We start from the raw sequence: 23,464 nt of genomic DNA on the forward strand, positions 1-23,464 counted from the left end.
TTTCCCTAACTCCTGTTGTGCAGGTAATGTAGTTGCCACTGCTGAGCACATTTACCCCTGCTAATGACTACTGTGTGTGATCAGTCACAATGTTTAAGATTATAAATCCATTAAGGCAAATTTGTTCTTCTTAATAGTGTTCTTTTTAATCTTTGTTCAGTTACAACTGCAATGGAATTGGGTGATGCATTACCTCAGCTCCTGGAGCTCTATGTCAAAAGAAATCCCTTTCCCAGCATCTGTTATTACTGATTCACTACAGTCTTGAAAACCAAATTCTCAATTCATCACCTACTGTTATTTTGTCCCTCTTGCAAGGCATATAATGTGCTTACTTTATGACAGACTCACTCATAGCAACTTTGTGACTTCAGAGATTTTGCTTTACTTCCACAATGCAGGAAAAAAAACCCTAACACTTTATCTGTCAACAGCTAAAAGACAAATTGTAGATGTTTTCCCATGCCACTGGTTTCCCATAAGTCATGATGGAGATGACATTGAAGAGATCAGAGGGCAAAGCCTTCTCACAGTCAATTGTGTCGTATTTGTTAGGTTTTTGGTGTTTGTATTTTATTTTTTTCCTGGACAGGAAATGTAAACACTCTGGTGAGAGAGTGCAAAATGATGGCAGCCACAATGAAAGCTTTGGGGATGGACTGCAGGACAAAGTTATATCAAAAGCAAAAAAGAACATTGGACTGTGTCCAACACAGCTAACACAACTGTGAAAAGATGCCTACTGACCATCAAATGAAAGCTCATACCTATTTGTAAAAACCCTGAGTGCATTAATAAGCCTTACTGGTGCTTGTTAATGGCTTAAAGGGGCTCTCTCAACCCCAGCCATGGCTCAGAAGCCCCGTTTTAGCCCAGTCCCAGGGTACCGGTACCTACTCCAGTGATGCCACAATCTTGCTGGTCTCCACTGGAAAACTTTGTTGAATTGAAAAAGGTGTTTTTTCAGACCCTAGTTTAACAGAAAAAAAAATGTTTTTAAATAATGAAAGAATAAAACAATGCCAAATGGATGGGAGAATGATGGCGCTGATTTGAACAAAACGTTCATGTGTTTGTTTCTTAATTTGTTTTCTTTGGGAAGAGAAAAATCCTCATTTTGCATTCATTAATACTGCTGGGAAGGAACTTAATCTTTCCGAAGGGTTATTAATGTTTCTATGTGTGCAGAATAAATATAACACCACCCTCAATCACAGCCTCTCAGCCTCATTAGTGAGACATGCTGGGGATAACATCTTGGCAAACTCATTAGGAGTTTCTTGTTGCAATCAAATTTGTCCTGACTTCTGTTGCCAGGGACATTATAACAGGGAGAAGAAAACCTTGTAACAGCTCTTCCCCATTTATTAAATTCTGTACTGAATACACCATCTTTGTTTCACAGAAAACTATCCACAAAGGCTGATGAAGTGTAGAAATGTTTATGCTGAATTAAATTTCATTAGTCAGGGCTGGACATAAATTAGCATTATTTATTTCTTTGAAGTTGCCATGGTGTAACTCTAAGTGACAAATCAGGGATGCAGAAGGATTTTCTGTGTCCTATGATGAACAGAAAACCACAATTCTGTGCTTGAAGAACTCAGGGACCTTCTCGGTAGCACAGATAACCTCTAAGTTTAACTCATTTCTATACTATTGGAGACAAAATACTCCCAAAACCTTTGTCACTTCTATGTCTCCTAAGTCTATTGATGCCAATGCAGAGTTCATTTCCACAAGGTGAGTCAGTAAAAAGTCACTGCTGCTGGGATGGGTGAGGTCCTGAGGTGATGCAAATCAAAAATCAATTAAACCCAACAACTTTCTGTCTGTGTGTGTGTAAAACCCAAAGACAGTTGAGAAGAAACAAATAATTTTGTAGATATTCACATTCATATTGTGTGGCATAAAGTGAACATACGACAAATAATGGAAAGAGATATAGTTAATATTTTCCGTTGCAATAACTTCAGAAGCTGTCTGAAACAAATAAATCTTTTTCTTGAATTATATGAATTTTAATCTGATAGTTTTCAGCACTAATGTTTTGCATGACTTGAACTGAAACCATTAGTCAAATGCAACTACAATACAAATTCATAAAGAGCTCCCAGAAGAAATCAAAGATGTTTTATATAATCTAAACCAGGTAATACCAACATTCTTATGAATTTCAAAAGAGTCAAACCTAAGGAAAAATTCACTGACTTTGAATTAGTATTCAACAGCCAAATAAATTACTTCCTATTTGCATATTTTAAATCATTCATTTATTAATCAGTATATGCTGGAAAGCAACACAACTCAATAGTAATACAAACCATTTTTAACATGAAAATTGAATATGAAAGCAAGAAATGGAACTTATTTTTACAACTGTGGCTTGCTTAATGGACATACAAAATACAGCATTTCAGACAACAATGCAAATCCGTTTCTTTCCAAGCCAAATATGAATTTGTGCCCATGCATTGCATTATTGCTGACAAATTGGCCATAATGTGATGTAAATTCAACTATGGAAATATTCAGATGCCTGCTTACTTGGCCTGCTTTCAGACTTTCAAAACAAATTCTAAATATAAAAACTGCTATACATTTGATTGCTCACTCACTATTTCAAATCAGATTTCAAGGACATATTCTGAGCATTCTGTTAGCAAAAATTAGGATAAAAATGTGATCTTCTTTTTGATGTAGTGAATTTGGTAAAATCTCCTTAGTTATTAACTATTAAGTAACTGAAAGTGTAACACATAATTAGCACAAGTTTTGTGACAATTTTCCTTGGAGAAACAAGAAATGTCACTTATTCAATATGTTTGATAAAATACTGTTACTAACTATGAAGAGCATGATAACACTTCCCCTTTTGTTAAAAAAGTTTGATATTTTACTAGCCCTGAGTTGGCAAGGGCCACCTCAGTTGAAATGTAACAGTTGACAACACACATGCTGCTGGAGGGCTGGAAAGAAAAATGTGTTTGCACAAAATTGCCACTGAATGTTTATAAAAACTTGTTTCCCTTGGCACCACAACAGATAAGGAAAGTGCTACATTAAACCACTGAAGTTGCACTCGGGGAATGATGTGTAACAGCAAAAGGATGGGGAAATGCAGCTGCTCCTTTTGAATGTTGCCAATGGAATTGCTCCAGGTCCACAAAGTCCATTTCTTGGCAGGAAACTGCACAGGAAATCTCAGAGCCTCCAAAGAGAAAACAGAATCATGTTCATAAAGTTACTGGGTATCTAATTCATTGGGACTGCACACAACAACAGCTAAATACAAAACACTACATGGCTTTATAACAGATCTGGTTTTTCCCTGTCCAGCTTTGAACACCCCATTGCACAATGCAGTGGCATTAAAGAGAGTGCTGGGGTTGTCTTCAGTCACTCTGGGCACCCTTTCTTCTGACAGGTGAGCGGTCTTATCAGGGAGACCTCATAGAATCATAACATATCCTGAGTTGGAAGGAACCCACAAGTACAGTCAAGTCCAACCCCTGGCCCTGCACACAACAGCCCCAAGAATCACACCATGTGCCTGAGCATTGTCCAAACACTCCTTGAGCTCTGCCAGGCTGGTGCTGTGACCACTGCCATGGGGAGCCTGTGCCAGTGCCCAGCCACCCTCTGGGGGAAGAATCTTTTTCTAATATCCAACCTAAACCTGCCCTGACACAACTTCAGGCCATTCCCTGGGGTCCTGTCAGTGTCACCACAGAGCAGAGATCAGTGCCTGCCCTGCTCTTCCCCTCAGGAGGAAGCTGTGCCTGCAGTGAGGTCTCCCCTCAGTGTCCTCCAGGCTGGACAGACCAAGGCACCTCAGTCACTCATTGTACAGCTTCTCCTCCAGGCCCCTCACCATCCTCATTGCCCTCCTTTGGATGCTTTCTAATATCTTTATATCTTTCTTATATTATGGTGCGACAATTGGCATTATGAAAAGATGGCCAGTCTGGGTAATTCAGGGCTTCTGAATGCTTATCCATCCCTGGAAAGTAGTTTGAATTCATATATACAATATATGTATGTAAACTGCCTATAATACTACTTCTCATTTGTTCCTGTACAACTTCATCTTCTATTTTTTTTCAGTTTAGCAAGACTATTGTTCATTTGAATCATATCCTCAAGCATACTAGCAATTTCTCCACATACTATCTAACAAGGTAATAAGTATTTTTTCCCATTTTGTTGCTCCCTAAATGGACGAGGACAACACACAAATACACCAGAAACTCTTTTAACAGTGAAAGTTTGGTCACTGCTCTCCATGTCTCTCTTGCCCTTCCCTTTCACTAAATACTAGAGAAACCATTCCCAAATCTTCCTCTAATCATTAACATCGTTCCCTTTTTTGTTGTTTGCACTCTCTCTGCATATTGCTGTTATATAACCTTTTGGTTAGATCCCCTCACACACCATTTTTTCCTATTCATCTTCACTCATCTGACAGTGTCCTATTTCTGTACTATTTTTTCTTCTTTTTAAAAGCTCTTGATTTTGTTAAGATGGTTTCTTATCAGTTTTCTAAATCAATTGTGGAGATGCAAACTGTGGAATGCTAATCAGAACAGCTTGTAGTACTGACCACTGGATCCAGCTCCAGGGTGGTCATGAAAAAGAATGACCTTTCTCAGACTTGCTGGATATTACAAAGTTAAAACAAGGTGAGAAGGGTGCATCTTTAGCTTGAAGGTTAATCTACCTTTCCTCCTGCTCCTGACCACCCATCAGTTATTTGCTAATATGCTGTTAACTGTGTAGAAACAAGCTGTATTGAAACTGCAACAATCCCCCAGGGCCAACCTATAAATCCCCCTGGCGATCCAGAAACAATCATTAACACATTTCAAAACAGAGAATGAACACATGAAAGTCACTTGCTCTTTGCATGGCTAAGTAGGATAAGCCAAAGGTGAATGTTTACATCACTGATACAGAAACTCAATCCTTGTGATTCCGTGCAGGCCTGGGTGCAGTCCATGGGAAGCCTCTCACTCCCTAACGTGTTCCTAACACTGGGTCACAACACAGCACCTGGCCCAGCCCTCTGCTATTGTCCTAAGCCTTACAAAACTCACATTTACATGGAGGAGATCTGGAGAAAGAGGCACAAACCAGCTGATGTAGGAAGGGGATGCTGGAGATCTTTTAGTCCAAAACTCTGCTCAGAGCAGGTTGCTCAAGATCATGAACAGATAGTTTTTTAATGACTCAGGGATTGAGCCTCCGGAGTTTCTCTGGGCAGCCTATTCCAGTGTTTGATCATCATTACAAAAAAAGAATTTCAATGAAATTTCCTGTTTTGATTGCATCTTTGCCTTTAGTCCTGTCCCCAGGCACATTTGACGGGAGTCTGGCTTTCTCTTCTATGGGAAAAAAACTCCATGGGATATTTATACCCGTGGATAAGATCCCCCCGAGCATTCTCTTCTCCAGACTGAGCAGTCCCAGCTCTCCCAGCCTCTCCATGCCCTCAGTTGTCTCCATGGCCCTTCTCCAGGTGTGTCTCAGCAGGGCTCAGCAGAGGGCAAGGATCGCCCCCCACCAGCTGCTGTGGACACCCTGCCTGGTGCACACCAGGACATTTTGCCACAGGGGCACATGGCACGGTCAGCTTGGTATTCACCAGGACTCCCAGAAGCTTTTCTGCCTCACACTTCCCAGGAGGTCGGTTGTACAGGGTAATTCCTCCCCAGGAATTGTCACTTCCCCAGGAATTGTCACTTCCCATTGTTCAGCTTCATGAGACTCCTGCTGACCCATCCCTCCAGCCTGCAAGGTCCCTCTGAATTGCAGGACACTCATCTGGTCTGTCAGCCACTCACCCCAAGAGACCTATTCTGCCCAGAAAAGAACTGGGGTCTTCTAATCACATCTCTCAATTAACAGAATTAGAGCACAACAGAGGGTTTTGTCATCATTGTGTTGTGAGGAAATTCAAGATATGTACTTGAGGACTGTACAGAATAAATGTCCTTCTCTTTAGACTTTTATTTACAATCAGAAAGCACAAAGGTCTGCATCTTATAAGATCATGTCAGTGGAATTCTGGCAGCAAGAAGTAACAAACCAAATAAGTCAATTTCCAGTCATTTACATTTTTGTTGCTTTTTATACTTGAGATACTTGCTATTTTTGTATGCATGCCTTGTCACTAAATGTATCATCTTTATGTTGTCAACAGCAGAACAGACATTAAGAAAAAATAAATATCAACAGTTCTATTTTGTTGAGATGTTCTGGAAAAACACCACAAACCACAGAAAGGAAATCTGAGTTGCTTGTAATATTACAGGGATGTTGAGACTGCTAGAACAGCCTATTAAATGTAGTTGCTTATTTATTTTTTATATCAAATGGGCTTTCAAAAGCTTTGCACAGTGTTATAAAATAAAGAGTCACTCATCTATTTCCTACTCTTCTTCTCTTAAAAGTGAGGAAATACATTCCAAAGTCACAGGGCGGAGTTTAGCAGTGTGAATCAAAATCACTTATTTCCACAAATATCATGGGAACTGGAATTTCCCTAACAGTTTTCAGACTCTCTTTTAAGGATTGCATTATTTCGTCAGCTATTTGTTTTTCTTCTAGGTGTTAAGAATATTCTGAATATTTTCACATTTTTACTCAGTGAGAAACAAAACTACTTGCAAGTCTTGATTAGGAAGTTGCTTATTTTGTTGCCCCAGCCAGGATCTGGGCACATAATCTTCAGTTCCAAGGTCTACAACTGTCTTAAATAACTCTCAGGTTCATGTCATACTGTGCTGGGGTTTGTTGTTGCTAATGTGTAGGGAAGAACTGTGCAGCTGAAAGACACAGTTTGTTCTTAAAGATTTCTATTTATTTATTTTTCTTTTTCCTGTTTTCTTTTTTCAACACTGAAGAAATTATGAGATACAGGATGAATCAAGATCAGAAAAATAATCATGGCACTTTCCCAGGTGCCATGCAGAGGCCACCTATCAAACTAAAATATAAATTAGAAAAACAATGGCATAGGACTTATATACAGCCTGCTCTCCATATCAAAGTTAGAGAACAGAAATACATTTGCAGTTACTTTGTAATATTTGGCTCAGATCAATTGCACACTTGTGTGATCTACAGTGATTCAGGTGAACACCTTCACAGATGCAAAATGGTGCCTTTTGAGCAGTTCACAAAACAACTGGAACACACATCAAATCCTGTCAATGTTTGGGGAGGGAGTGGAGGAAATCACAAATTAATTTTTGAAGGAACAAAGCCATGTAGATGTGAGCAGTCATTGAGAAAACTCAACATTCCTATGTTGCTTTGCTGGAATAATGAAGGATTATTAAAAAATCCTAAATATTTGAATCAAGTTAATGTATTACACAGCGACATTTAAATGCACTTGAAAACAGGCCAAGAGTGTAGAATTTGTGTGTGTGGTGTTAAGTTCCCAGAGTGCAGGATGAAGTGTCATGAAGAGACATTGAGAACATCACTCACCAGGGACTAGCTCTCCCCCTGACTAAAGGTACCTTTAGTGAGCTCTAAAACCAGCTGATTTAGCCCTGTGTGGCTGAGAGGACAGTGCTCCAGTCCAGATCCCAGGACACAGGGACTGGAGGGGGAAATGAATATGCTGGAAAATATTATGAGGTTCCCATAGTGGTCATTGTTTCTTTGCATCCTGCATTGTTGCACTGAAACATCCCAAGTTTCACAAGTGGATGGCAGGCTAACATGAAGGGATAAAAGGAGGAGGGAAAACCTGCGTTGTTTTCTTGTCATCAGACTAACCCCTTCAGTGCTGAAGTTCTTCATTTGTCACAGAGCAGGAAATACCAAGAAGTGAGGACATTGGGTCTGTGTGTGACACAGCACGTTAGAAGCCTCTTGGTTTTACATTTGTTTGCTTTGCTTGATGGCAAAGAATAAACTGGTTACATTCATGTGAAATTGTGACATCCAGAGAAATGTTCTCATGCAGGGTATGTATTAGCTGTGCAAACACAATGCACAGCTAAACAGGAAAACTCATATGTGAGCTTAAAAGGCAGAACTCATCATAATCCTTGGCTGTAAATCATATTTTAGATTTATTTCCCCCTTAGCCCATTTCAAGCAAGTTCTGTAAGTATCTTTACTCATAACATATTACTCACACAAAACATAAGAAGACTTTTTAAGGCACACTTCCTTTATACATGTACTCTGTGCCTAAATTTAGGGAATATACAACAATATATCTTTCTAGAAAGCAGTAGAGTATTCCAGCTATTGTGCTGGGACACAATTCTGCTTCCTTCCATTTTTTAAGTCTAGTCACTTCTTTTACTGCAATAGCTTTGGAACTTTCATCTCTCTTCAGCCAAAGTTCTTGCTTCTCCCCCTCTTTGTCCAGGTCCTGTGCTGCATCATAAAGATAATTTTTTCATCCCAGAAAAGTCTGGCTTGAATTCTCACTTTTGTATCTATGTCTTCATATTTTAGGAGTGGACCACCTGAGGGTACCCTGGAGTTAGAAGCCAATGTTTAAATGTCTATGACAATCTTTTCAGAATCAAATGACAGTTTTCTCTTAGGGATGAAAGCAGATATGACCTAAAAATTTTATTTTAATATTAATTGTATTAATATTATTTCTGTACCATGACAGAATTTAGGGAAGAAATGAGGTCTAAGACTGTGCAAACTGAGATTCATTCCAACTCCCTAAATTGGAGAGAGATGGATTTGAAGAGTGGACTGTTAGATGGATAAGAAAGGGGTTGGATGGTCACACCTAGAGAATAGTGATCAGTGGCTCAGAGTCCCACTGGCATCAGTGACAAGTGGTGTTCCTCAGGGCTCTGTTTGGGGCCAGTGTTATTTGATATCTTCATTAATGTAATACACAAAGGCATCGAGCACACCCTCAGCAGCAGGATTTTAGGGCCTTCCAATGGGTTTACTACTGCTCTTCTCATGAGTATTTAAGTATTTATATGAAAAAAGAAATCTCCAAGAAGTGGGACCCAAATGTTCCTCCCATGTATGCAAAATACAAGAATCAGGATTTGAATTCATTTTCAAAAATCCAAGGGAAGGACTTACACAGCAAAACTATTATCCATACTAATGGGCTTCTTTCTGTTCAGAAATTCCACCTTGGACAAATAGTTTAAATGTTATTAAACTATGTCCTTTAAAACTGACAACAGTAAGGTTCTCCAATGAGTTCTGCTCGGATATTGGTCTGTTTTCATGCCTCCACTCCCAGCAGGCTCAGTACCAATTTTCTCTGCTCCAATATGGCTGTGACATTTCTTGTCCTCTGTTCTCAGTGTTTTCTAACTTTTTCATTGCCCTTTTGAGCTTTTGGCCCTAAGCCTTCACAAACAAACTGTGCAATGCACCTGGAATCAAGGAAGAAAGTGCTGCATAATTATTAAGTTAAATATTGTCTCCTGACCCTTATAAAGAAATTTTTCATGTATTGCTTTTCCTGGTTATTTCCCAACTACCTGCTATTAAGTAAAACAGATATGGTTGAATACTGCATATTCAAACAATCTGTAGCAAGTATTGGTAAATTATTACAGGAAAACTCCCTGCCTTCCAAAGAAAAGCAGATGTAAATTCAATTCTCTTGGAAACTCAGCCTCTGATGGTGTGTGCCTCTTTCCATGCTCACTGCTGAGCATTTGTTGTCAGGGCTTCAAAAAACTTTCAAAGAGCAGAGGTATTTTGTCTCCCATTGATTCAAGGCATTGGAGTTTCTAGATAATTCTGTCAAAGAACTGTCAGATTAATGTAATTTCTTTTGTTTAAAACCTGATGGTCTCAGCATCAGTTCTCAGCTGCCATATATGGGAACATTAACTTTTATTATAGGTAAAATTCATTAAAGAAGCTGAGACATGACCTGAACTATTGCAAACTGTCTCATTTTTCCATTCCCCCAACCCCTCTGTGACTGTAGTGCTACCTCATTCCTTTTCTGTTCATTGTCAGTTGTCTTTTAATCTAAAATAAGGTTTAAAAGACCTGGTATACAGCATAGTAACCCACCAAAAATTTGAGCCACAAGAACTCATATTCTTAGTATTCATTGAATCTGAAGACAGCAGCAATGTAAACTTAAAAAAAAAAAAAAAAAAAAAAAAAAAAAAAAAAAAAAAAAAAAGGCACCCACTGCATATTTATAGAGAACTTCAATTCCATTTTCACGGAATAAATGGTATTTTACGCTCCTCACCATTTAGACCTCAATCTCTCTTCTGGCAAGTCAAACTGTTATTTTTGTGGATTGTTCCTAAGTCATTTGTAATCAGGCCACAGCACCACTGAGAACAGCACATTTGAAGTCAGGTAGGGATTATTAATTTGCTGTGAACTTTCTGAGGAGCTTCATCTTCTTGCCATACACATCCATTAAAAGTCATAGAGGTGAAAATGAAGGTACCAGTCACAAACAAAATTAATCTGTCAAACTCTCTAGTTTCAGATTAATTCTGGGCAGTGCAAAAAGCCAACCAACCTTTACTTTTTAATGTGGAACATGACATTTTAGGGTTCCTGAAATACACCTTCTGAGGGGTGAGGTCTGAGAGCATTCAAAGGCTCAGAACTCTGGGCAATGAGCCCCACAGCTCCATGCAGCCAGCCTCGGGGGGCACGGAAGAGGAAAATCATTACTTGTGGCACAAATTTCAGCTCTCCATCAAATACCACAATTACCAGTGTGCCTGTGTGTGTGTCTGTCTGTGTCTTTCCTACAAGAAAAGACTGCGTCCATCTATACAGGTTGGATACTCTGAGGAATTTATTCACAGAAAGGGTGATTAAATATTAGGACACGCTGCCCAGGGAGGTGGTGAAGTCACTGTTCCCGGAGGTGTTAAAGAAAGACTGGAGGTGGCCACGGTCTAGTTGACAGGGTCATGTTCGGTCACAGCTTCAACTCGACGATCTTTGACATCTTTCCCGATACAACTGATGCTGTAACTCCGGCACACAAACCGATAACTTCGGGATACACTTTGGCGGGGAGGCTCGGTGAGGCCACGGCGCCCGCGCTCCTGCCCACCGGGGAGTGCTGAGCCCCGGGCTGCGACCGCGGGGAGCTCCCGATCGGGGGGCGGCTGAAAGGATCGCCCTGCGCCGGGGAGGGGCTGATGGCCACCCTGCGGGGCCCGCGATTCCTGGGCCAGCTCTGGGGCTGGGACACCGGGGCAGTGGGCAGCAGGACACGGGCGGGCGCGGCGGGACACGGGCGGGCGCGGCCGCTCGCCCCCAGTCTCTCCCCGCCTCACGGCCGCCCTCGGGCTGCCGGGCGCATGCGCGGAGGCGCCGCCCGCTCCGCCGAGCGCGCAGCGGGCGTTGGGGCAGCGCGGGCGGCAGCGCTGGCCCTGCTCCGCACCCGGGCGGCGGTGAGTGCGGGCGGTGCGGGCTGAGCTCCGGGCTGGGGCGGTGGGTTCGGGCAGTGTGGAGTGCGATGCGGGCAGGGACGGTGAGTTCGGGCAGTGTGGAGTGCGATGCGGGCAGGGACGGTGAGTGCGGGCAGCGCGGGGTGCGGGCGGGGGAAAGGAGGTGCCCGGCGCGGGGACGGTGGGAGCGATGCCCAGAGGGAGCGGCCGGGGCGGGGGTCCCGCTGGGGGACTCCTGAGGGGAGTGAGGGTGGAAGGCGCCCCGCTGCCCTCCGCCCCTCGCCGCAGCCGCCCGGTGAACTCCTCTCCAAGGGCTTGTGCCATTTCCAGTTAAGCCGGGGGAGAAAATGCGTGGAGTGTATTGAACAAAGGAAGAATCCTGCGGGATTTCTCTTTTGAAAGAGGTTAGCGGCTCTCTCCAGAATAGGCAGCTGATCCGTTTTTCTGCGAAGTTTTAAAAAACGCCATCCCCCAAAACAAACCCGCAGAGCACAGCCGCAGCAATGCGAAGCTCTCGTGTTCCTGGTAAAACTTTTTCCGCTGCCGGCGGGGTCGGGCAGAGGCGCCGTGTGCGCTGGGCTGCGGTGCCAGGACGGGCGGTCCTGGGCTGGGAGGGGGCGAGGGAACGAGCCCGACCCTCCCGGCTCCGCGGGACTGCCAGGCCTGGCGCTGGCGAGGGAACAATTCATCCGCATCCAGAGGAAACGGGAGGGGCAGGGGGAGCCTCAGTGCTACCGCAGTTGAAGCTGGGATTGAATGTTGCATTGGTTGGGGAGTGAGAGAGCGGGCAGTGATTGGGCTGGTGGGGAACTGAGCAAAGAATGGAGCCAGTGAGTAAAAGGAAGAAGACTGTTAGCACATGGAAACACTTGAAAGAATTTCAGGTTTTCATAGGAAAGTTCGTGAAGAGAAGAGGGACAGTTGTGCAGCTGTTGGTGTTCTAGATTAAAATCAAGACCTTACATTTATTATTACTATTGACTGTCACTGAAAAAACCCCCTAGTTGTACTTTTTCTGCTCATCACCACCTCCTCTACCATCTTCTCCCCGTGCTGGCACCATTGTTGATACAGAAGGGGAGAGAAGTGGCATGAAGCCTTACCTGAAGACTCAAACTGACCTTTTAAACACTTTTTCTGATTAACCTAGTTAGTAATCACATCTATTTCTATTTCCCTGCACTGCCGTAGGGTTGCTTATACTGGCTCAGGGAAACGTGGTTGGGAGGGGAAAAAGTTTTTTAGTTGTACATAGATGAGTAGATATGCATATAGAAGCCCTCCTTTTTAATGTACACGTGTGCATTATGCACACACACACCCCTGTGTAAAGGGATTGTGCAAGTGGGAGGTTGAACATTCTGGCCCTTGTGTTGAACAGAGGGAGTGCCATTGATAAAGCAGTTGTGGGGGAGGTTTACAAGTGCAAGAGGTGATGAGCAGCTGAGGAGACCTACCTAGTAAAGGTGACTGAGATTGCAAGAGTAGTTCTTGCTGAACCAGGGGAGTGAGAATAGAAGCCAGAGAGGAGAGGACAGGGCACTTGTGTGTGAGTACTGCATGGAAACAGGAGTGAGAGTTTTACTTACCTGGTCATTTTCAGCCATCTCACTTCATCTTCTTTTAGACTAGAAAACTTGAACAGATTAGGCTTCTTGGAATTCTTGGAACTAGCAAATACCAGGAAACTCCCAGGTGAAACTTGGATTATCCTTTTCCCATATAAATTCATCCAGAAATTGGTGTCCAACTGGTGTTGGACTCAAAACAGCAGAGCATTGCATCTGGTTGTAATACATGCTAGAGATTATAACTTGGTGATCCCAGTTTTCTTTTGAGAGAAGTGGATAGTTACACAGAGTAACTGTACTAATAGTGTCATTTCCAGAAAGACAAATGGAGAACTGAAGTTTTGAAGTTAGCTTCAATTCAGTCTCTTCATACATCTATATTGAACTACAGTTTTTTAGTAAGTAATAGCATACTGTTTCTTGCATAAAAAATCCTGTTGTACTCAGGGTATTAAAGAGATGAAGTATTTTGTCTCATCCTCTTTACTTTGGTTGTGTGATGTCAAGACACTTTCTCAGTCTGCCTCAAATCTGTATCAAATTCTGCTTTGACTATGGAATGACAAATTTCCTTGTATCTTCTGTTTTGCTTATCACCTTAGTATCTCAGTACTCAATTAATTCCTCTCTTAATTGATGAAACTCTCCTAAGAGAAGGAAATCATCCTCCCATTCCACATGAAGAGTGAAAGATCAAACTGTGGAGACTAAATCTGATCCAGGTGGGATCTGACTTTTTCAGGGTATGGAGTTCAGTTGTACTCATTTATGTTGGGTGCACAGGTGCAAATAAATTGAATGTCTGTTCTAAACCTATTCTGCTTTTGCAAACAACCAGTCAGATTTTGGGAGATGCATCCCTAAAATAAAATGTACGTAGTTGGTGTCCACATTGGAACAGTGTTTTTAGGTAATGTATATAGAGTCATGAATGAATTCTGTGGCAAAAGCAGGGTGAAATATACTTCAGGACAGTGCTAACTTACTTCAGACTACAGAAGTGTGAACCACTTTTGTTTGCTCTGTCATTTTAAACAGCTCCCTTTTCTCGAGTTCCTCTTGTCCATCATTTTGTTCTGCCTGCCCCTGTGACCTCCTCACTTGTGATAGTGTAACCATTTCCATGTTCTTTTGGTGAGGCAGATCACAAGATCAATCAGGTTGAAAATAAAGACTTACCTGACTTACTTTTGGCTCTTACCTGGCTCTTAGAAACAGCTGGACAGGCAGGGAACAAGAGCTGTGGTTGGTAGCACTAACCCCAGGGATGAGTACTGGGGAAGAACTAACCCGTTTTTCCTCTTCCATTACTCCAGGAAATCTCACATCTGACATTTCTTCCATTTAGTCAACAAATGACACCAGATTCCTATAGGCAAGAATTCTAACTTTTTTTGCACCATCCTGTTAAGAGTTTTTACTTTCAGTTTGTCAGCTCAATCGTGAATTTTGTTACTCGTTTTCATCTTGCTTTTTCATGAATTCCCATCAGCTGTGTTTCCAGGATGCTGTCTGGTCTGGCTGGTGTTTCTTTAATGGTTGTTTTGCCTCAGCCTCCAAAGACAATTTTCTTGCCCCCACCATTGCTTCCTCTCCTTTTCCACATTACAAACAAAAGCACTTGCAGTGTGCAGTAGAGAACCCTACGGAGCTGGCAGAGGAGTGGCCTGAATGACCTAATGTCTCGTCTGTTCTCCTGCCAGCTGAGTTCAGATGTTGGTAACTATTTGACCTTTTAAAATCTAATCTGACCATACCCAACCCTTTCCTTGTTTACCTTTGCATGTCTTACTGATTCCTGTTAAGTAAAATTTGATATGCATTGGTGAGGTTTGAAATACACTTAACCCATTCTTTTCGTGCTGATTGTGCTGATTATCAAGTAATTGGTGTTTTAATCAAGGTTGCTGCATGCTGTTATTAGAACAGCTACATTTCAAAAGCAAAGCCTGTTTTCATACTGACAGCTAAAGAAATTCCATTCTAACCACCTAAAATCACACCATGGATTTTGGCTTGCTGAAAAACCACATCTGTTGAGAGCTCTTTTTGTGCCTATTTCAGGCTGTTGCTTATTTTTACTAATACATAATCACTATGTAAAATAACTTTAACTTTGAATAAAAGTTAGGCATCTGTTCAGAACTACATTTATAAAATCAGACAAATTCATTTGCACAGCCCAGTATACTGGAGTAGCATCCAGGGCTGAGACATATGCAATGTAGGAGCACAAGAAGTGTTGCCCATTTTCAAACCAGGAATGCTACTTTGTGTAAGTAGGTAACTTTTTTGACCATAGATGTCTTTGCATGAGACAGACACACACTATCCTGCAGCTGTACTTTGAAAGATCTTGGATAACCCTTGCATTTTACACATTTCATTGTGCATTTTATCTGCTCAGTTGAGTGTTTCATTTAAAACATTTGAATCAGCCTTCTCATGTTGCTTCTGAAATTGCTTTTGAAAGCTGGCATCTCATATTTGAAAATCACACACTTAACATACTTTCAGTTTTTCACATTAGTGGTCAGTCTGTACCAATATGATTGCTCCAAGAGTGGTCAAATTAAGTAATTCTAAAATCCAAAGACACCATGTGAAGTGTAGGATGGGAGTAATTTGTCATACATAAAACTTAATCCCTGTGAAGTATTCATTTTGTCACCCGAAACTGCAGAAAATCTGTATTTGCCAGAACTTCAGAGTGGGTGAGATTTTTTTTGTTTGTTTGTTTACACCAAGAATTGTGGTAATTCTGGATATTCCTGTTTTGCTGAGCTCTTTGTTTTCCTCTAGTATAACAATGGATGGCCCAGCTTCAAGTTTCACTTTACAGCAATTCTTCATTAAAATCCCAATTGCTAAATTAACCATTTAACATAACTATCTAAATTGTGATGTTTATTATAATGAGCTGTATTTGTAAATGTTTCCTACTTGGCACTGAAGTGTGAATTTATTAGCTCACTGGTGTGAAGGCAGTTTATGGAATCCTAGCAGGAAAACTCATGAATAGTGGCTTCATCAGACATGTGAACTTTTGCACCTGGCTGTTTCTCTGGGTTTATCAGTGAGTTGTTTACTGACCTTGTGTGTATTCTTCAGCTTTTATTTGCAGACTGTAACTCTTCAAACTATTTACTAAATAAATCTGGGAGGAGAAACAACTTTCTGTTTGTCTTTCTGTTCTTAGTTTCTATTCTCATGGCTATAGGGAATGGGGAAAGGTTAAATGAGGTTTCAGTGTCAGAACTAGTTAAATCTCCTGCTGGTTTTCCTACAGATTTCTCCCGTGGCAGCTGAAGTGGGCACAGTCTGTAATATTTTATTTCAATACTGCTGAGCACTTCTGAGTATCAGAAATGGAGTGGACTCACTGTGCTATTTGCTGTTTGCTGCTGTTGGTTCTCAGAGCTGTGGGCAGCAGCGAAATAAATGCAAGGCCTGTTGAGTGTGCAGCTGCATAAGCAGCTTAACTGATCTAAGCTTCTCCCACTGCCTGAAAACAGAACTTCTTCCTTTTCCACTCCATCCTTGCTGGATTTTGCTAGATGGATTTTGCATTTTGACTTCATCCCTGGTGTTCTGCAGTCAACTGCAGCAGGGACCTGTTCTATTTTATTTTAAAACAAGCAAGGAGGTGAGAAGGTGAACAAACTCATCTTTTATGGAAAGGCCACTTAGGGTGAACTGTAAAGCAGTGCCCAACTACAAGCTCATAGATCTGCAGTTCTCAAAAATGGAAGTATCAAAGCACTTTCACTGTGGCTGTTTGTTAGGAACTCCTGGCAAAGATTTGATCAAAGTTTTCATCTCAATGTAATTAATTTTTTACAGTGAGATCAATCATTCACTGGAATAATCTTTCTAAGAATGTGGAGTAGTCCCCATAACTGGAGGGGTCATTTTTGCAATTGGGCAGAGTGCTCGATAACCTCATCAGGGCTGCCTTCCACACAAAAGGTTGGACCAGACAATCTTTGGCATTCCTTGGCTGCTCCATGGTTCTGTGGATCTGTTTGTGTGGGTGAAGTGATGTACACAAGGTGGAGATGCACCTGCTGATGGACAGCACATCCAGGATCTCTCCAATGACTTCTGCAGTGTGTTGTATGTGTGAATGAATTACCACACCTAAAAAACACCAGTGGTGTACTTTCTGCATTAGAAGACTCCTCCACATTTTCTGTATCCTGGAGTAGGTGTTCAGCTTTGTGGGGGAGTAGGGCAACACCCTTTTAAATCTTCCACAAATAAAATGTTGGATTCTGTAGGGGATCTGTCAGTTATGAATGAAGTTTACAAGAGCTAACTTTATTTTATTCTGTGTATACTTTTGACACACCTAAGATAAATTACATCTTCAAATACAGTTAATTGTATACACAAATTTGACACATCAGTTTGACATATGAGTTTTAGGAACTTCAGTAGGAACATCCTCTGAATTGTTTTTGTTACATGCATTTTAGTGCTTCCGATGCTGTTCCAATGGTGTTGTACTGACTCACTTCATAGCAAGTAGAAGAGCAACAGCAGAATTATTGTTTTAGTTTTGGGAGCTGTTTATGCTGTGTTGGAAAGTGCAAAAAATTGTTTATAAGTGTGACCTGATATTGGTAGGTGTGGAATTATGCTGTATGATTGATCAGCTGTGACTTAGAGCTTCACTGTGATCCTTATTTCCTCATAAATGACAGTTTGAATTAGATATTAGTTCATCTTCCAGAGTTTTCTCCAGTGGTGATGTTCAGAATGCCTCCATCCTCTAGATCAGTGTGCTTCCTTTAGGAAAACTGCCACGAATTTAAGGAGTTCTACTGCTCTGTAGTAGTGGATTGGAAGGGACCTTGAGTAAAGTGGTTGGACTAGAGGCCCCAAGGGATGCAAAACTAGCTCCCTGAGAGGTTGACTTTGGTGGCAGATACAGCCTGGAAAGGTCACATTTCCTTTCTGTGGCTGTCCTGGGGAGCAGAGGAGGAAAAGGGGTCGGTGGGAGAGGGACAAAGCCGAAGTGCAGAGCACAGAGCTGCCTCAGCCACATCAGGGGTGATCCCCAGTGAAGGATGGGTGGCGGTGGCAGGAAAGGAGAAATTCCTTGACTTCTCTTCAAGGCTGAAGTCAAAACATGTTTTCCTATACCCTGAATGCGTAAATGAGCTTTGTGGGTAGGTTTGTTCAAATGCTGCTCAGGAAAAAAAAAAATAAGTGCGATGCAGTAAAATAATTGTGCATCTTCATGTGTTTGGAAATTATGGTAAAGTTATGTGAGAAATAATGGATGTGGGTGTAGAGAGAGGGAAATAAAAGTATTTAGTATCAAAAATTTACTTCTTTTTTTTCCCCCTGGTGTGTAGGGCTCTTTACCCTTCTGTTTTACTGCAGCTGCTCTGTGGATTCTGGTGGTGTACAACTTTCTGTATGCTCTCTTTATGCAATTCCCCAGTGTGACAGAAAACTTAATAAAATCTCTAAAGGAGTTGTGCCTCATTATCTTTTGCCTAGTTACCATATAATTCAATAAGATGAAATATGTGTTTATGACTCTTTCATAACTTCTCTGCAATTTGATTTTTGGTTGACTGGAAAATCCCATTAAAACGTGCTCTGAAATGTTGTCATATATGCATTGCTTCAGGGGAGGACAAGCAGGATGGAAATTTATATTAAAGCATGCTGACGGTGCATAAATGTTTGGAAGAGAAGGCTTTGTTTGCACATTTCTCTAGCTTAGTTTAGCACTTCACAAAGGAATTACTTTTTATTGGTTTGGGGTTAATTTTTCTAAATTAGGTGGGGTATTAGACATTGGCCTACCAAACAAGTGCTAAATACAGTTTGTATGGGGCAGAATGTTGCCTCATCACAGAAAAACACTTCAAACACTACAGAAATAAACTTCATTAAGTAGTAATCTTACGTTTGCTATAAAATTATTGCACACAAAGATGCCAATGTGAAATTACCGAGCTTCTTTTTTACTGCAAAAAAATGCACATTCTGAGATCTAGAATCTTTCTGGGGTTTCTTAATAGCTACTTGAAAAATACTGGTAGTTTAGAGGTAGTCTGATCTTTAAAAGTAGCTATTGCTGCTTGCCTTTCACAGTATTGTAATAATTCCAAGAAAAACTTCAGTGATTTGAGGAAAACCTTTTTCAAATGTATGAAATTGCCAGGTCTCTCTTTTTCTGTGAAAAGAGCAGAATTGAATATTGGATACAGATTAATGGAGTTGGCTGCTGAATCTTGTACAGCCAGTTTGTGTTATTGGAAAATCTGTAAAGGTATTATTTGTGACACTTGGGTCATGGTTTTGCTTTATAAGCTGTGTTGGGGAAGAAAGTATCTGTAAGAGTTTCAGAGCAGGATAAATAGGACATTGTTGGCTTTGGTCTTATGACCTTTTCAGAGCAGACAAACACTGTACCTGTAATGAAGTTACATTTTTGTGAATGGACTGTGCCCAGAGACTGTTCCTGGGCCCTTCTCTCTCATGTCTAGAGAGGTATAATCTAAAATAAAGGTAGTACTCTTTACTTTTTTTTTTCCTTCCCTACCTAACCCAAATATGATTTTAAAGGCAGAAAGCACTGTTCCACTCTACTTTCTACTTACTATGAATGCTTTGATGTGTTGATTTGGGAGACCAGAGACAATGAAGAAGAGAGGTTGTGGATAGTGAGTAGGATCTTTAAACAGACCATATGTCATCTGTCAACTCGATTTCTGGTTGTGTCATGGTATTATGTGCTGATATTTACTCCCCTGGTCCTAATCCAGTTTTAAACCACTTTCAAGAGGAACTGGATGTAGTTACCCATTTCATACTGGGCACTGGACTACTCTCCTTTCACAGCCACATAATTAACAATAAAAGCTACATCTGGAGAATTGTGTTATAGTAATCACCAAATCTCACTCTCGTTTATTGTTTTCCTTTTTAGTTGTTTTAATCTGTTTCTGCTTTTGTCCTGAACAGCATCCTATGGCAGCAAGTTCCATGAACTACACACTGTGTGGAATTTCAGGTCCTTTGGCTTATTTACTTTCATGTCAGCTGAGGTCAGTGGGTACCTCCAGTTTCTCATGTTGTGAGAAGTAAAGGTTGGCTGCAATGTGTTGTCTGTGTTGCAGTTAGATCAGCTGAATGTCTGCCTTCTCTGAACTGAGAGGTTTCTTACACAGTGATGATTTAAACACAAAGGATATTCTCCTTCTTTCCAAATAAACAGCAACATGTAATTTTTCATTCATATACAATGCAGTTTTCAGCTGAAGTTGGGAGCTGCTGGCTGTTCCTCAGTTTGTTGGCTGTAAAACATCAGGAGATGGTCTGAACTACAAAATCAAAGCTGGCTTGTTTCTAATCTAGAGAACAAATACAAATGTTTCATTTGTATGAAAACAGGGACAGAATAGGGGAGGAAAATGAGTGCACATTCAAAGCTCCTAAATTAGGGAGGCTGCGAGTGAAAACATTTTGCAGTATTCTGGTACAGTTTTTCTTTAAAAGTGCTAGCAGCTCCATTGATTATTTTATCTTACTATAAATTTTTTAAAAATACATGATAGATATTTAATAAGCAGCTGTCACTTTACTACTATAATATAGGATTTTATCAATACATTATTTAACATTTCTACCACCTATAAATGTGTAGCAAAGGGATCATGTACTTTCTCTGGCTTATTATGTATTGACTTTTTGTGTTACTTTATGATTTTAGAAGCTAGTAACATTTTGGAGAGGAAGTTATTGAAAGTATCAGTAATGGTGATCATAAACGGGATAATTTTGTAATCTGTAATTGCAAGTTTCCACTCCTTAGGGATGTGTGGGAAGAATGTGCTTTTTTTGTTTGGGGAGGTAGGGGCTGTCTAGGTTGTCTCACAGTTCCTGGATTAGCTATCTCTGTGTGTCTCTTTTCCTGGTATTTCTGAGAAACTACTCCAGTATTTCGGGTTTTTAGCCTTAGACTGGACCGTGGTGTTCTGTGTATTGTATCAGTATATATGAAATTATATATGTGATACCTATATATGATATATGAAATTATATCAGGATATAATTTCCTCTTCAAGAACATAATTTTTGAAGACAAAAGACAAGCACTTAGAATACTTCAGAAATTTCTTTGACTCTGGTGAGATTTTTTGGTTTTGAGAGGTTTTATTGTTTCATTCGTTTTTTAGTTTGACCGAGAGCCTCACGTTACCTTTTTTTTTGTCAGCTTATTTATCAGAGTACTTTTGTAGCCTCACAGAAAGTTCTTCCTGAACATATCACCCATAATAACCTTTGGCTCTTTACTGAGAAATCTTTTTTATAGAGGTTCCTTCCTCAGTTATTTGCTGCAGTGAGTGTGGTCATACAGTGCACATTGGGTGTATCTGCAGTAGCATTTTGGTTCAGATTAGGAATTTCCCAATTCTCACTACCTACTGTGCTTTGGTTTGCATTGCAGAAACATTTCAAAACACTCAGACTGAAGTGTTTTTGGCTGAAGGTAAACCAGAAGATAAACTCCAAGAGCTGCAGTCCCACTGCCAGACAGTGCTCAGCTCATGAAAGCAAATTAGAGCTGTCCCAAAGCAGAATTCCTGACCTGTGTTGTGTAAGTGCTGGGTCCTCAGCACCAACTGTTTAACACTCCTAGTGCTCTGCATTCCTAGCTAATGTGAGCGTAGTCATGGATAAAGATCATTATTATGCACTTAGAGGTTATTATTCCTGGCCACTGTAATTGCTTCAGATAAGGAGTCCAGCTATTCAAGCCTAAGTTGGAATAGATGATATCCAAGGGGCTGACAGGTTCCATTTGTCAGCTGCCACCCAAACACTAATTAGGCGAGGGAGCACCAGAGCTGTGGTGAAGCTGTGTTCCTGTCTCTGCTACCTTTTCACCTTTCCCACTATTAATCTGACTTCCCCTCCATTCTCTAACATGCTTATCCTTGTTATCCAGCTGCTACCCTGAATCACAATGTTCTGACATCTCACATTTGCGGGCAGTGCTCTTTCCCTGTTTTCATCTCTTTGAGCTACTGGAGTTGCCCCCTTGCAAAGGGCTGTGGAGCTGTGCCTGGTCCTGGACATGGTGTTTGCTTCCTGACTGCCCCTTTCTGCTGGCAAAATAGATACTGATTTCCAGCTGCCAAAGGACTGCTGAGATAGCTGCTGCAGTTGGTAAACCCATCTTCATTTCACTGAGGGGCATTAATGGGTTTTCTCTGTTCTTCTTGGTCATTGATTTTCATGGAAAATGTGTGGGAGCACTGAGGAAATCTCAGTGTCAGATTTAATTAAAAGGTACTGGTGGAGGAACAGAATATAGAATAGATAAGTGACATAGCATCAGTTTTGTGTCCAAACAAAATCAGGATAAAAACACATCCTACAGTGGAAGCTTTATTCAGTTGTTCATCATTCTCACTTGAAAAATGAGGAAAAAGAAAATGGTTATTATTATATCAACATTTTAATGGATTATCAAGTTAAATGCTCTACATTTGAATTCCTAAGGCACATGAGATTGTATAACCTAAAGCAATGTCTTGTGACAGTAGCTTACAGAAGAGTGAGGTGTCTGAAATTCTACTCCACAGGCTGCTTGGAAAGGCATGGTCTCTTGAGGATTTATGGAATTCTGGTTTCCACACAGATGGTTATGTAAGTGTTCAATTATGCCTCCCAGGAACTGCCCCCTGTGGTCTCCAGAACTTTTAAAACAATTCAATCCACCAAAATTCTCCCTCTCTGTAAAGAGTTTTGTTACTTCTCCTGCCAAAGGTCCTGCATGCCAAGGTGTATCAGGAGAATGCTCTTGTTTGGTTTTTAAAGGGAGGAGAAGCAAGAGATAGCTTATAGCAATTCCCCCTTTGAACCTCTGGAAATATCTAGAAAATAACCAGCCAGAACATGGCCACAGCTTAAACAGGACAAAAAACACTGAGTGAAGAACTTCTGAGGCAGAAGCTCAGCCCCAGTCTCTCCCGCTGCAGTCGTGAGGAGCTTCCTTCCCTCTGCTCACGGGGTGCTGTGGTGCCCTGTGCACGCTCATTCTGTGAGCAAAGATCTGTTTCACTGCCCTTGGGGTGCAGTGGCAGCTTGCAAAGTGCAGGTTTCTCTTAGTGACCTGCTCTGTGGTTTTGGGTGCTTAAATTTATGATGTTTTATAATGCTGTGATCAAATAGCATATACAAAGCAGAAGGTTTTTCAGATCTCTCTTACTCTACTCTTATTTTACTCTTATTCTTGTCCCATGTAGTCTGAGGTGGGAAAAATCTTCTGCATCCTCATCTGACAGAGTAGTTTCCAAAGTGTTCCCTCCCTCTCTGTTCCCACCAAATTCCCTGGAAAACCTTGCTTTTGCAAGCAAACTGAACTTAATAAATACAGGGTTTTCCCATATCCCATAGAATTCCTGTTCAGAGAAGTATCAATCTATTTTTCCAGCATTTGAATCAATGTAAAATTTTTGG

General features: G+C 41.0%; 1 protein-coding gene across 4 annotated transcripts in view; it reads left to right on the forward strand.

Annotated features, from left to right (window-relative positions):
- Positions 1 to 23,464, forward strand: part of PRRG1 (proline rich and Gla domain 1) — a 531,308-nt gene that overhangs the window by 488,874 nt on the left and 18,970 nt on the right. The window contains exon 1 of one of the 4 annotated variants that reach the window (XM_063393004.1): positions 10,649 to 11,031. The exons of 1 other annotated variant lie outside the window; for it this stretch is intronic. The gene's annotated coding sequence lies outside the window, so the exon portion shown is untranslated. Of the gene's footprint in view, positions 1 to 10,648; positions 11,032 to 11,321; positions 11,446 to 23,464 lie in introns of those variants that run through there. 2 more of the 4 variants (XM_063393007.1, XM_063393006.1) reach the window with 2 other exon arrangements.

This window comes from Prinia subflava, chromosome 3 (genome assembly GCF_021018805.1).
Source record: "Prinia subflava isolate CZ2003 ecotype Zambia chromosome 3, Cam_Psub_1.2, whole genome shotgun sequence".
Lineage (NCBI taxonomy): Eukaryota > Metazoa > Chordata > Aves > Passeriformes > Cisticolidae > Prinia > Prinia subflava.